General features: G+C 45.4%; 1 protein-coding gene and 1 long non-coding RNA gene across 2 annotated transcripts in view; both read left to right on the forward strand.

Moving 5' to 3' along the window:
- The window catches only part of Abtb2 (ankyrin repeat and BTB (POZ) domain containing 2), a 152,114-nt gene that overhangs the window by 30,355 nt on the left and 109,256 nt on the right, over positions 1-12,503 (forward strand). The gene's annotated exons all lie outside the window — the stretch shown is intronic.
- The window catches only part of 8030431J09Rik, a 72,653-nt gene that overhangs the window by 24,536 nt on the left and 35,614 nt on the right, over positions 1-12,503 (forward strand). Inside the window, exon 2 of the long non-coding RNA XR_866592.2 lies at positions 124-12,503. This exon is cut by the window's right edge and continues 35,614 nt beyond it. This is a non-coding gene — a long non-coding RNA (RIKEN cDNA 8030431J09 gene). The remainder of the gene's footprint in view (positions 1-123) is intronic.

Here is a 12,503-nt window from a genome sequence, read left to right on the forward strand (position 1 = left end):
TTTTCAACCTACCCTATGGTGGTCCCTTGAACTTCGGATCCTTCTTTTCTTTGGAGGAAAAGAAATCTGCTATAATAAGGCATATCCATTAAAGTGACTTTCTGTAATTCTCTACATCTGTAGACCTGGGGTTGAAACAGCCTATGATATTTCAAACTGAGGACGATCCAGGGACATGTGCTCACGACCAGTGGAACTTCTCCCGTCTAATGACCTTAAAGAAATATGCTCCTTCTCAAAAGCCACACTACTTCACAGAGCCAGAATGGAATTCCTATTTGGATCACCAATGCATATGGTGAGAGAGGCAGACATAAAACATGTCCGACTCCACTCATAGGGAACTCGAGGAGTGAGCGGTGTTGGTAGGAATGAAAATAAAATGAGATAACATGTATTGGGGATTAGTGTGCTCCTGGTACCAGGCTCTCTGTTTTATATCCATCAGTTTGTGTCAGTGTCTCAGAAATGATACTGTCAAGCTTCCCAATGGAACACTGATTTGTAGCTGTTCTGAACCTAGGCCCCCTCTCCCCTGCCACCTGGAGGCAGCCAGCCCTAGCTGGTCATAGATGGACCCATGCTTCCATGACAAAGTCAGAGAAAAAGCCAGAATGACTTTGCTGAGGGCTCAGTGACCCCCAGCTGGTGGTATATGACACATACAGTGAATGAGAGATGGGAGAGGAGGTAGGAGCCAAGACTGCTTTGTAAGCCAGATCCATAGTTAAGCCCTGTGGTTCATGGCTTTGTCCCTGGCTCTTCTGAAGTTTAGGATAGTCTCCAATCTGGTGTTGCTGTTGTTACTTGGTGGGAGCTGATAAGATGCTGTCCCTTAACTGCAGGACCCTTTGCTGTGAGCCTTGCAAAGATAAGGCTGGACTCTGGCACCAACATTCCAGGCTAGGAAGAAGTGCCTTTGGCAATGCTGCTGGCTGAAGCTGCAGAATGAGCAATTCCTCAGAGGATATATGAGCTATCTTCCTTAGCTGTGGGATGGTACTTAATATTTCTCCATCAAAACATCTTGTTTATCGAAACAGTGGTATTTACAAGGTACCTTTGACTGCCAGTTAAGCTGCCCAATGAAGATCTGAGAGCAACAAGTTGTTTCTTATCATGTCATGGGTCACTGCTAACTCTGAACCCTGCATTCTGATTTCCCCCTCTGGAACTGAATAGAAAATAATCCCCTGGGATTTTGGACTCTGTACTTAATGAGTGATTCACAACAGCAAAATCACCTTCTTTCAGACAGACCAGAAATCTATATTGAAATCTTGATGACTACAACATTGTGTATTTAGTACCTAAAACTTAGTGTCATTTCCTGGCTCTGCCACAAGCTCACAGTGACTTCATGCTAGTCCCTTGGCTCTTCAGCCCCCAGTTTTTCCTCCTTGAGAAGATGTCAAGACTTGCTTTTCTAGGGTTACCTTTCAAATGAGTGATCGTAATCGTGCTGACCAACAGGATCTTCTTCTTCTTTTTCTCTTAAATGCTGTGATCCTAAAGACTGGGTAATTTATAAAGCATAGAGGTTTATTTGGCTTTTGGTAGGCTAAAAAAAAAAAAAAAGTCCAAGAGTATGGGCCTGGCATCTGTGCAACATCTGGTAAAGACCTTGTTTGTTGCTTCATGACTTGGTAGAAAGTATCACATGGCAAGGCAGAGCAAGCATGCCAGAGAGCTGGGTCAGAATCTGAAGAGAGGGTGGTGGTATCAGGGGCAGGTACGGTACCTAAGCCAGGCTTTATCAAGCAAACATGGAGTATACACTGGTGGCGTGAGTGACAGATTGAATCCAGTCAAGAAAAAGGCAGTATTTGTATTAACCACATGGAGGTAGATGCTGGAAAGTACTGCATGAATTTCTGATCTTCATTGCTCTAGCCTTGTGCTCTGTGGCTGCATGCTGATAGAGAAAACCAAACCACCTTTGGAGTCCCTTTCAACCTGAATCTCTCTTACATAGGAACTTGGAATTTGAGACCAGAGGGGCCCAAGTGTTTGCCAACCTTTTCATTCTTTCCTGTGTATGGTTTAGGTTTCCCTATTAGCATGGAAGGACACGAACTATACCCAAAATGCACCCTCAGTGTGCTAATGCCATGTGTGCACAGGTCCTTTGTAGATCTTAGATAAGTTAACTAGTGTGCAGACCCAGGTGAGCTCTGTTTATTCTTAGGAGCCTTTTATCTGTAGCTTTATCACAATTTGGGTTACATGAAGATTTTTAAAATATATTTTTTGTGCTCACAGGTTATCTGTAAAATTTGGGCTCCAGTGAGACCAATGAGAACAGTATCTTGGCATTACTATTTTCACAGCTCAGCCTGAGACTTAGTGATGAAATATTTGGGGCAAACATGTTTGTACTCCACTTAGGGGTAGGTTGGGGGTGGGGTGGGAGAATAGAGAGAGAGGCACAATTCACAGCACTTGCTGCATGCTGATAGGGAGAACCAAGCCACCTTTGGAGTCCCTTTCAACCTGAATCTCTCATACATACACAAGTGCTCCCACGTGGATCAGAAGACTCAAAGTGGATTCTAAACTGAAATTGTTGCTAGAAAGAGAGCCACTTTGCTGTGAGTTTTTGCCTATACCAAAAGGTCACAATTTGCTGATGAATTGAGACAAAAGGTGAAAAGGGAACAGTTTCTTTTCAAATACCTATGCCATGCATGCTAATATGGTGGCCCAGAGTGTGGTAAGATTACATGCTGCCTAGGGTTGGGTGCCCTCAGCTGGGAGCTGTTCTTCCTGCTGTCTGTCCTGTGGCCTCTCCCCCTCATCCAAGGAGCAACTGGAGGCTAGAGGTCAGGTTCCATAGTGCCACCTGGTTGAAGCAGAGGCCTCTTGAGTCTTTTGCCCTGGTCTAACTAGTCTGATCACTTGGTTCCGAAGTTAATTTCTGTCATGTCAGGTGTTGGGTCAAAGGGTAACTTTTTTTTTCTTAGCTCTAAATTTTAATTACAGACATGTAATAAGCAGCTTGATGCTGGTTATTTGAAATTGCTGTGTAAGCTTGCTGAGATAAATTATTCTAAACCACTGTGGTCCTTCTCCTCGAAGGGAAGGCTCTTGCCAGCTTGATGGCCCTAGAGACTATCGAGTTCTGCAGTATGTCAGAAGCACTAGGAAGTGCCAGGAAAGACCCTGGAAAGCACAGAGGGTGGCAGCTTCCATCATCCCTGATAGGAAAAGGGAAGTCAGGTTGGAGGGGACCTAGGCACATACGCATAAGAGACATTGCAGAAAGAACCCTCAGGGCTGTGCCAGCCAGACTGTATCCTTCCCTCTCTGCTGAGGTTGAGGGAAAGCTGTGAGTGCAGGAGGAGGAGGAATGAAAAATGGGAGCCCAGAGCATCTCCAGAGCCCTTCTAATTGTTTCCATTCCTCCTCCAAAGGCCTGTATTCCCCTAGGTTTTCGGGGCTCCCAAACATGGCTTTGTATTGTCTCAGGGAGCTCCCAAAGATGCCTTTTAAACCCCCAGAGAGCCAGACTCCAGTTCCCAGCCTCTCAGAGCTCAGGCCAGGAGGGCCCTGGACACAGGTGATTTCAGAGACTCATCTCTCCTCACTGGCAGCAACCAGTCAGCCTGAACTGGGCATGTAGCCAGTGAAACCCAGGAAGCTCAGCATGCTGGTTTTAATCAGGAGGCTTGCTCTGTGGTAATTGGGGCTCCTCGAGCACAGATCTGGTCTCACTTAGGTTTCCAAATGCCAGGCGTGCTTGTTTCCACAGATAGAGTGTCTGCAGCTCACGTGGCTGCATGCAAATGCAGACTATCCAGAAGGCAACCCCACTCACTCCCTGGTGTGCAGGCTTTTCTTTAATGTGGAATTTTGAGCTCTTCTGGGAGGGATTTTTCCAGTCTTTGTATTTTGCAAGGAGCGTAAGATAATACGTGGCAGTCTTTCTGGAGAAGTCGTTTAGAGATGGACTGAACTTGCAAAATGAAAACTGTCGGAACCATCATGTGGCTGATTACACACCCTATAAGCTGGGTGTCTCCCTTGGCTTCTCAGAGCAGGGCGGGTCCTGTGGTCAGGCAACCTGTGCAGTCTCATACATCCTCAGAATGAGTGAGCTGCAGCTGCAGCCACAGCCTTGATATTCTCAATAGTTTCTGACCCTCATTACTCCCATGTTCATTTTGCCTAGGTGTTGCCAATTCTACCTAAATAAATAAATAAGTAAATGAATAAATGTGTATGTGTGTGTGTGTTTATTTATTTATTTATTTATTTCAGGCACTAATGGTAGATACCAGGGGTGGCAGTTCGATCTAACAACTTATCAGCCATATACACTCTGGGGTTGAAAGGGGGCGCTCAAAGGAGACCTTTCAGACCCAAAGCTGTGGTGCAAGAAAAGATCAGGCCCCTGAAGCACTGAGTGCAATGTATGCCCCGCAGCAGGCCCTTGAAGCACACCTCTGAGTGACCTTGTAGTCACTTCTCCTTCATGCAACAAATACCACTGAATGCCTGCCACCACCAGCAGCCTTCTTCATTTCCCTGAGGGTTTGGGGACACTGGATATTAAAGAATGTGCCAGGTAGTATTTCTCTTTGCTATCTTGCACAAGACCTTCCCCTTTGTTTTTGTAAATGGGACCTTGAACTCTCAGCCTCCAGAGCATGTTTACTTATTCACCCTACCTCGGGTAATACCTAGTGCCAGGCACAAACCAGGTCATACCCTGGTGACCTGTCCCTAAGATCTGGGTATTACTATGTGCTAACTCATTCCTCCATAAAGCTTCAAAGACCAGTTGTTGCTCTGTTTAACAGATGAAGGAACTGAGGTAGATGAACCCTCCCAGTGGCACCTCTCTTGTTCATATGGCCTGGCTGATATCATCTTTGTAAAGTGTGTACATGGTAACAACTCATTTATCTCCCGGGATGTTTTGAGTTGCTGTTCCCAAGTGGCCTGGAGGCAGACACAATTCATGCTATAAATTGCTGTTCCTCTGAGATTAGCCTCCCTTTTGAACCAGGTGGCCTGCAAGAAACTACCACACTTTAAAGAATGTGGTCAGACCACATCTTACCCAGGAGACCACTGAGGTGCATAGGAGCTAGCCAATAGGAGGGCCCATCTGCAAGCCAGCCCTGGAGCCAGCACCTCCAATTTGAGGATGTCTAATCATCCTCTTACTGTCTTCCCACTGCCAGCCACTCTCTAGCTGCTGGCCTCATTCTAGAGAAGGTTCCAGAACCCCTTGAGCAAGAAAATGTACACAAGCTCCTGTACTAATTGTTCCACCAACAATAAGTTATCATTAATCCTTTCAGTCTCTAAGCCATTCCCAAATCAAGAATCATGTCTCCATTTTAGTGTATATAGTTTCACGTGTTGAGAAATGGCCTTAAGAATGTGGGTTTGGCAATGCTTAGGTCTATATAAGATGCCCAGCTGTGGTAGCTTTAGAAACTACCACAAATTTCTCTTAGGCTGTTTCCCCCTGTAAAAATAATGGTAGAACCTATTATACATAGTTCATGGGAAGACTAAATATTGGGTTGCATGAAAATAGTTCATAGTATATTTTAAGTGCTCAATAAGCAGTAAGTTGCTGCTAGATATCCTCAGATAACAGAGTAGCCTTTGGGAGGGGAATTGTTTTTAAATGGGAATTGTGAGGACAGCAAACTCATTTGATGGTAGACTACTTTATTGTTTTAGATACAATGTTGCCAGACTGCTCTTAGACTCCCAAGTGCTGGTATCACAGGTATCTGCCACTGCTCTAGGCTAGAGTGTGGTCCAACACAGAAGCAGTGAAGTACCAAACTCCCTCCTCCCAGGGGAGGAAAGCAGCTCTTTGTATAGAGTTCCTCTCAGTCCTCCAGGCAAACCCTGAAGCTGATCACCACCCTGACTGCCACACAGAAAATAGCCAGTTTTGCCAGTTCCAGCCCAGATCTTCTACCACAAGCCTAGTGTCCCTTACTTTTTGAAGACATTTTAAAAGTGAGCAGACAAAAGGGTTTTCTCAGGGATTACAGTGTAAAGGAATCAAACGGTCTAGTGGCTCATGGACATTTGCAACCAATTTGGAATTCCCTTTACAGGCAAAGCCACTTGCCATTCACAGAATTCCTATGAGCCCCTTTTCTGAATGGAGGGACATAAAGGTCCCACCCAAGCACAGTAGCTGTTTGATTGCTTTTTCTGTAGTGCTTGCTCCCCACTTTATAGTATGACTCCTTCTCAGAAGAGAAATGTGTAATAATAACCCTGGTGTAGAATGTGAGAACCAGGGCTGCACCTAAATAATTGCCTCCTATTGAAGGTCCACACACACAATGTGCTTTTTGGTTTTGTTTGCTGTCAGTTGCTGTTCCTGAAGCGTGTTCCTCCTCAGTGACTGAGAGGGTGGCAGCTCTAGCCTTCTACACCTGGCCTTGGGGAGGCTGAGGGTTAGTTACAGCATCATTTGAATTCCAGGATAAGCCTTTCTTTTGGAGGAAATATGTTTGGATCAGTTTGGAGAGTCCTCTGAGGGTAGCTATGACAGCTGAGGCCTTGTCCTGGCCACTGGGCTGACCTAGGGAGTAAACCCCACCTTCAGAGTTTTTAGACTTCTTGGCGGCAGATAAATTTAGAAGCACTTGCAATGTGCCTTTCTGGGTTTGTAGCACGGAAGTGCTGTGCTCCTGTCAGCTTTCCTCATGGGTCAGGTCCCTGCAGCCTTTCTGGTGCCTGACAAGCTTGGGTGTGTGTGAGACCTGCCAGGATCTCACAGGATAAGAACCAGAGGAAGCAAGAAGCCCAGAGGTGAAGTGGCTCAGGAGAGAGGCTAGCCTTTGGAGAGAGAGAATCGGCCACTGCCATGTTTTTCACAAGCTAGTAAGACCAACTCCTTTGAGACCTTGGCCAAAGAGAGGCCACAGCCAATTGCCTCTCCTAGAAATATTATGCAGTGGTTGCCGCTTGTTCCAACACTGTTTCTGAGATAGGAAGAGACCTGCGTGGAGGCCGGTGAGTAGTCACGGGTGAGGCAAGACAAGCCTAGGGAAGGTCCCGACTATTGGAGAGAAACAGCGTGACGGATTTGGAAGTTGTCTTGAGATCGGAAGAGTCGGCTTAGGTTGTCATGCCTAAGCAAGAGGCATGTCAGCAGGCAAGAGGTTGGGAGGGAGGGAGGGAGAGGAGAAGGGAGGTGGGACCATGTTTGGAAGGAGAAACTGAGTGTGGGATATCCAGTGAAGTAGTAGGTTAAAGGTTGGCTGGTGGATCTAAAAGAGAGGACTCAGAAGTCATCAGTCCACAAGTGCAAGAACAGTACTCAAAGGTGCATCTCCAGCCCTTCCTGGCTGTCAGCCCTCTCCTGCCTTATCTCAGGGTCAAGCACAGAGGATACCCTACCCTGTGTTTGGCCCCCTTTAGAAACAAGATACAGTCCCCATGGTTGCTTGTACCTGATAGGGTACTGCAGAAAGGCTCCTCCCCCATACTCTGTCTCAGTCTCAAGGGCGGCAGTCAGCTCACAGGACACCACAGTTAGGGAGAAGTCTAGGTTTGTTAAGTTCTGCCTCCATTCAAGAATAATCTAAAACTATGAATGCAAATTGAACAAAAGTGAATTTGTAAGTAAAGAGAAATACCACTAAAGACTTGACTCCAGACAGATCATTGACACACACACACACACACAGAGCACACATTTTAACAATACTTCCTCTCTACATTCATTGACCCTGATGACATAATCACGTTCCACTGGGCAGAGACCATGCCCCATGCATGAGCATGCAGAGGCTAGAGGATCATGTCAGGTGGCCTCTTTTACCAATTTCTGCATTATTGCCTTGACACAGAATCTCACCCAGCTGAAAGCTCACTGCACTGGGCTAAGCAGCCAGCAAGCTCCTGAGATCCACCTGCCTCTGTCCCCACCATGCCCGGTTGTCTATGTGGGTCACAAGGATTTGAATGCAGATCCTTGCGATGGCACAGGACGCACCCATTTAGACTTCTCTTTAGTCCTTTCTGTGATGCTGCTTAAAGGAGTAGTTTAATCTTCCTTTTATAAGAGGTAACCAAGAGTTCTTATTTTTCTTTTGTCACTGTTTAAAAAACTATATTTGATCTTCATAACTCATTATAGGTGATTTTTTTTTAAAAAAAGCATTGTCAATTTTTGGGAAACCATATCACCCTTTCACTGCCGAGCTGTCAAATTTGGTTCTACAGATTAGCTTCTGATTCTGCTCACTCATTTCTCCTCCATTCCTCATCTGTTTCTTAGGTTGAGCTCAAGTATATGTTATGATTTGAGCTCTGGCCCTGTATCCATGCATCATAACTCACTTGGCAAGTGGGGTTATGGATGTCATTGATACATCCAGGTGTTGTGGATGAGGGTTGATGACATCGACTCTATTTGGAAGTGACCTTCTGCCAGCCAACCCAGCATGACTGTGTCCTCAAGTTCAGTTTCCCTTCCCTCTCCGTTCCAGAACTGCTCACCTGACTCATGGGTTCAAGTAGTTGTGATAGGAACAGCAGTCTTCTCTGCCTGTAGTTAGTATTCCCCATATTCAGTGTGAACACACAGCTTGGTGTCTTCTGATGGTTTGGAAGGATCCTGTACAAGACAGAATTACCTGAAGTCTGACCACAGGGGCTGTTTCCAGAGTCCTGTAAGTGCCCAAACTCTGTGTGTACAACAAAACTTTAACTCTTGAGGACAGAGGCTATTGAAATGTAATGCAGACTTTTCTGTTTTCATGTGAATGTGTCTCTGATAATTCAAGGTCATAGTGTGAATATTCCTATATTGCTGTGTGGTCAGGGAGTAAGTCACCAGATGTTGACCCTGATGCTAAATGGCCCACATTGTAGTCTTAAGTCTTAATGCCTATTTTCTATTTTTGCAAAGTTTTAATCTTGAATGGTGGTAGTTTTGCTGTTTAAAAAAAAAAGCTGTGGTCCTCTGCATTAGTAAAAGGTACCACTATTAAAAAAAAAAAAGCTGTGGTCAAGAAACAAAACCAGCCAGCTTTCTTCCTTCTACTAGTACACTCTTTTGAGTAGTTGATAAGTGTAAAATGAGGGTCCAGGAGATGTACAAATAGTTATAATCTTGCTGTACATCTGGAGCTCTAAGATCATCACATGTGTCCACTCATGACTGTGGCAGTGACCTATAAGGTAGGCACCAATGTTATTATTTGCATCCTGAAGGTGAGAAGGCCAAGGAAGAGACATTAAGTAACGTGCCCAAGGTCAAGAGATGATAGGCCAGGGTTCTGTTGTAGGCTGGGTCTGAAGCCGTACTCTTACAACGCCCTGGGTTTTTTCAGTATGTAATCTCCTATTTCACAATATCTTTGGAGGAAGTATGAAGAGAGCTGTATTTAACAATGAGGAAGTTAAGGCTCAGAGAGATGCTCTGCCTGAGACCTGATTCCAAAGCACTATATCCTTAACTCCTCCATATTGAGACTTAGAGACTCATCCAACTGTGGGACCAGGTCAAATTCATAAACTCCAATGAGAAGGGAGCCAGGCCAGTAGAGCACAGTCTCAGTCTCCAAGGAAAACAACCATCTTAAAGTGTATAGAAATTGTGTGCAAAGAGGGAACTGTGGTGTGAGATGAGGTACCCCCTCCCCCCACAGAGTTGTGATTACTGTCATGGCAATCCTGTTGACTGCTCACTCTTTTGTCATTTCCTGGTGAGTTCTGGACAATAGAAATTACTCAAGAGATGGGTACTGGGATGTGGCATTGCATTCTTCACAATGATAGTCGTAACCCAGGCTGTGCACATAAGGAGATGGGGAAGGATTGGACCCAGGCTGTGCACATAAGGAGACAGAGATGGGAAAGGACTGGATAAATATGTATCTAGTTGAGAACCTCATTGTTTCTCAATTATGATCATATGAGTTTTTTAAAAAGTGACCTAGTTCTTGGTGACTGGTTTCTGAGCCAGTGTCATGTTGTCCATGAACAGTGGGTAATACTGAATGACTCTCGGTGTAAGAGGGAGGGCTGACAATAGAACAGTACACCCAGGAGACTCCATACATCTTTCTGAATTTCTTAGGACATCAAATTCTGAGGACTCCATCCAGTGACTCATGTAGGGAAGTCTGTTCCACACAACCCCACACAGACTCTTCTTGGAAATTCCTTTGTCTTTTCTCTTTCCTTTTCTCTTTTAGAAGCCCCCTCCTATGCTTCTGGCTGTTGATTGATTGCTGTGTGGCTGAAAAATAAAGTAACCAAGTATCAATTCAATCTATAAACACTTTAACTACTGGCTATATAGTGAACTCACCGGAACTCTCACTATAAAATTTTCCTTAAAATCTTTGAAAATTACAGAAAGCAATAACCCCTTATATAAAATAAAGAAATGACTATAAAGAAAATGGCTCAGCCTTCAGTCTTCATTTTCCTGAAGCAGAAATACATGTATATGAAAACCAAAACAAAACAAGCCCGTAGCTTCTTGACTTCTCCAAGGCAACCTGTCAGATCACAGTGGGCGCTGCATGCTTTGAGCATCAGTGGTCCTGTTGAGTTGGCAGTGTTGTACACCCATGACAACACCCATGACATCAGTTTAAAGTCAAAGTTCAGACCCCTTGCAAATACTTCATTGTTGTATGAAACTTAGTTTCATTTGGAAACTCAGTTCTGTGTACTATTATTTTTCTTGTAACTTAGTTGCATCATCTCTTTTCATTGAGATTTGGCTGGCTCTTAATATTGTTGAAAATATAATGGTGTGAGTTGATATTAGATAACTTTGCTGTCAGTGACTCTGTCATTACTCGTGAGAACTGGACATGCTGTAAGGCAAGGTCGCCTTGTGCCTCAGGTGAGACCACATGCCTGCAGCTTAAGGAGAATACATATGCGGCAACAAATGGATTTCTCATTTTGTGTTGTTTGTTTTTGAGGCAGGGTCTTGTGTTGCCTAAGGCTGACCTCAGATTCCCCACCCTCTTGCCTTGGCCCTCCAGTTACAGGTGCCAGCCACCACACCTGGCTCAGTGCGAGTGGTTTCAAAGGAAAACGGTAAGGGGAAGGAGGAAAACCTCTCCGTTCCTCTCTCCTCTGGCTCTGGAGATAGAAATCATCTTGATACGACAGACACATGGATCCAATGTCTTTTGTTTTCTCTCCTTATTTCACATGTTTCTAGTCAAGGCCTGAGCCACCAGTGCATGATTTTTACCAAATGAAAGATTATTTTCTGTCAGAAAGGCAGGACTCGAATAACTGCTCTGTAGACTGGATTTTTGCTCGCAGGAAAGAGCTCCGTATGGAGTCACTGCCACCCTGCTGGTACCTCCACGACCATGGACCGTTTCCAACCACAAGAGCTTCCTGTCGGGAGGAAGAGATGGAGTGTGACTGTGTGTACGTGTAGAAGCATGCCTGTCTGGTAAAGACTTCACCATGTGCACACCCGGGAAGACACTGCCAGAGTTACCGTGTGGTCCATGCACTACAGTCTCTTGGGCCTGTGCTGGCATATGCAATACAGAGACCCAGCTTAGAGTGTTGGTTTCCTGCCAGAGGATTCGAGGGCCTCTTCAACTCAAGTGCACCTGCAGGCCACTCTTCCCCATCCTGAGCTGTACACACTGAGATGGAAGGCTGTTGTCTGAACCGTATACTCTTCTGAACTGACACTGTTCCAGATGCCTCTCCAAGTAGACGTGACTCAAGTGCGAGGCCCGGTGTCAGCATTTGTGGCAGAGATTGCACCTAGCCAGAATGCCTTCTGGAATCCTCTTAAAGGTCCTGAGAACTGAGGCTGGCCGAGCAAAGCAGAGCCACATACCCTCCCTACCATTTAGGATCTTCTACCTTTGAGGAGCATGCTAGCTGAAATCACTGCACTGTGGCTCTCAGGCTGGGTGGTATTTAAGAGCCCTTTGCAGCCGGATTACCTGGGCTCAACTCCTGGTCTATCACTTCTGCCTCTGTCCACCGACAGGTGCCTTGACCTCTCAGTGTCGGTTTTTTCATGCGTGGAAGGAGAGTGACACATCGTAAGTCACTAGTGTGCCCTCTGTAGTGCTTGCCCCTAGTTTCATGTGAATGTTGGTACTGCTTTATCCACCCAGGTTAAATGCAGCTAAGTTGTTCCACTGCAGTGAAGTGTAGAGCACACATTAGAGTTCACAGTTAAACACAAATGCATTTGATCCTCCTCTGGGCCGGAAGCTTCCACATGGTGCCACTCATGTATTCTTTGCAATTGATTAAGATCACTTTGGATGTGAGGAAGCCGTTTCTGACGTTAATACCAGAGTGTAAAGTAGAACATGCTTGACTGGTTAATAAAAGCAGGATGGAGTTAGAAAACATTGTGAGCTCTGTGATGGGGTTGCCTAGACCAGCAGTTAATGGTTGGCTGGCCAGTTGGGGGCTGCTGCTCCTTGGAAAGGAGGGTTTCTGGGCCTTCCTGTGACTCCCTGTCCTGACCAATGAGGTAAGATCACCATGGCCATCTG

This window comes from Mus musculus, chromosome 2 (assembly GCF_000001635.26).
Source record: "Mus musculus strain C57BL/6J chromosome 2, GRCm38.p6 C57BL/6J".
NCBI classification, from domain to species: domain Eukaryota; kingdom Metazoa; phylum Chordata; class Mammalia; order Rodentia; family Muridae; genus Mus; species Mus musculus.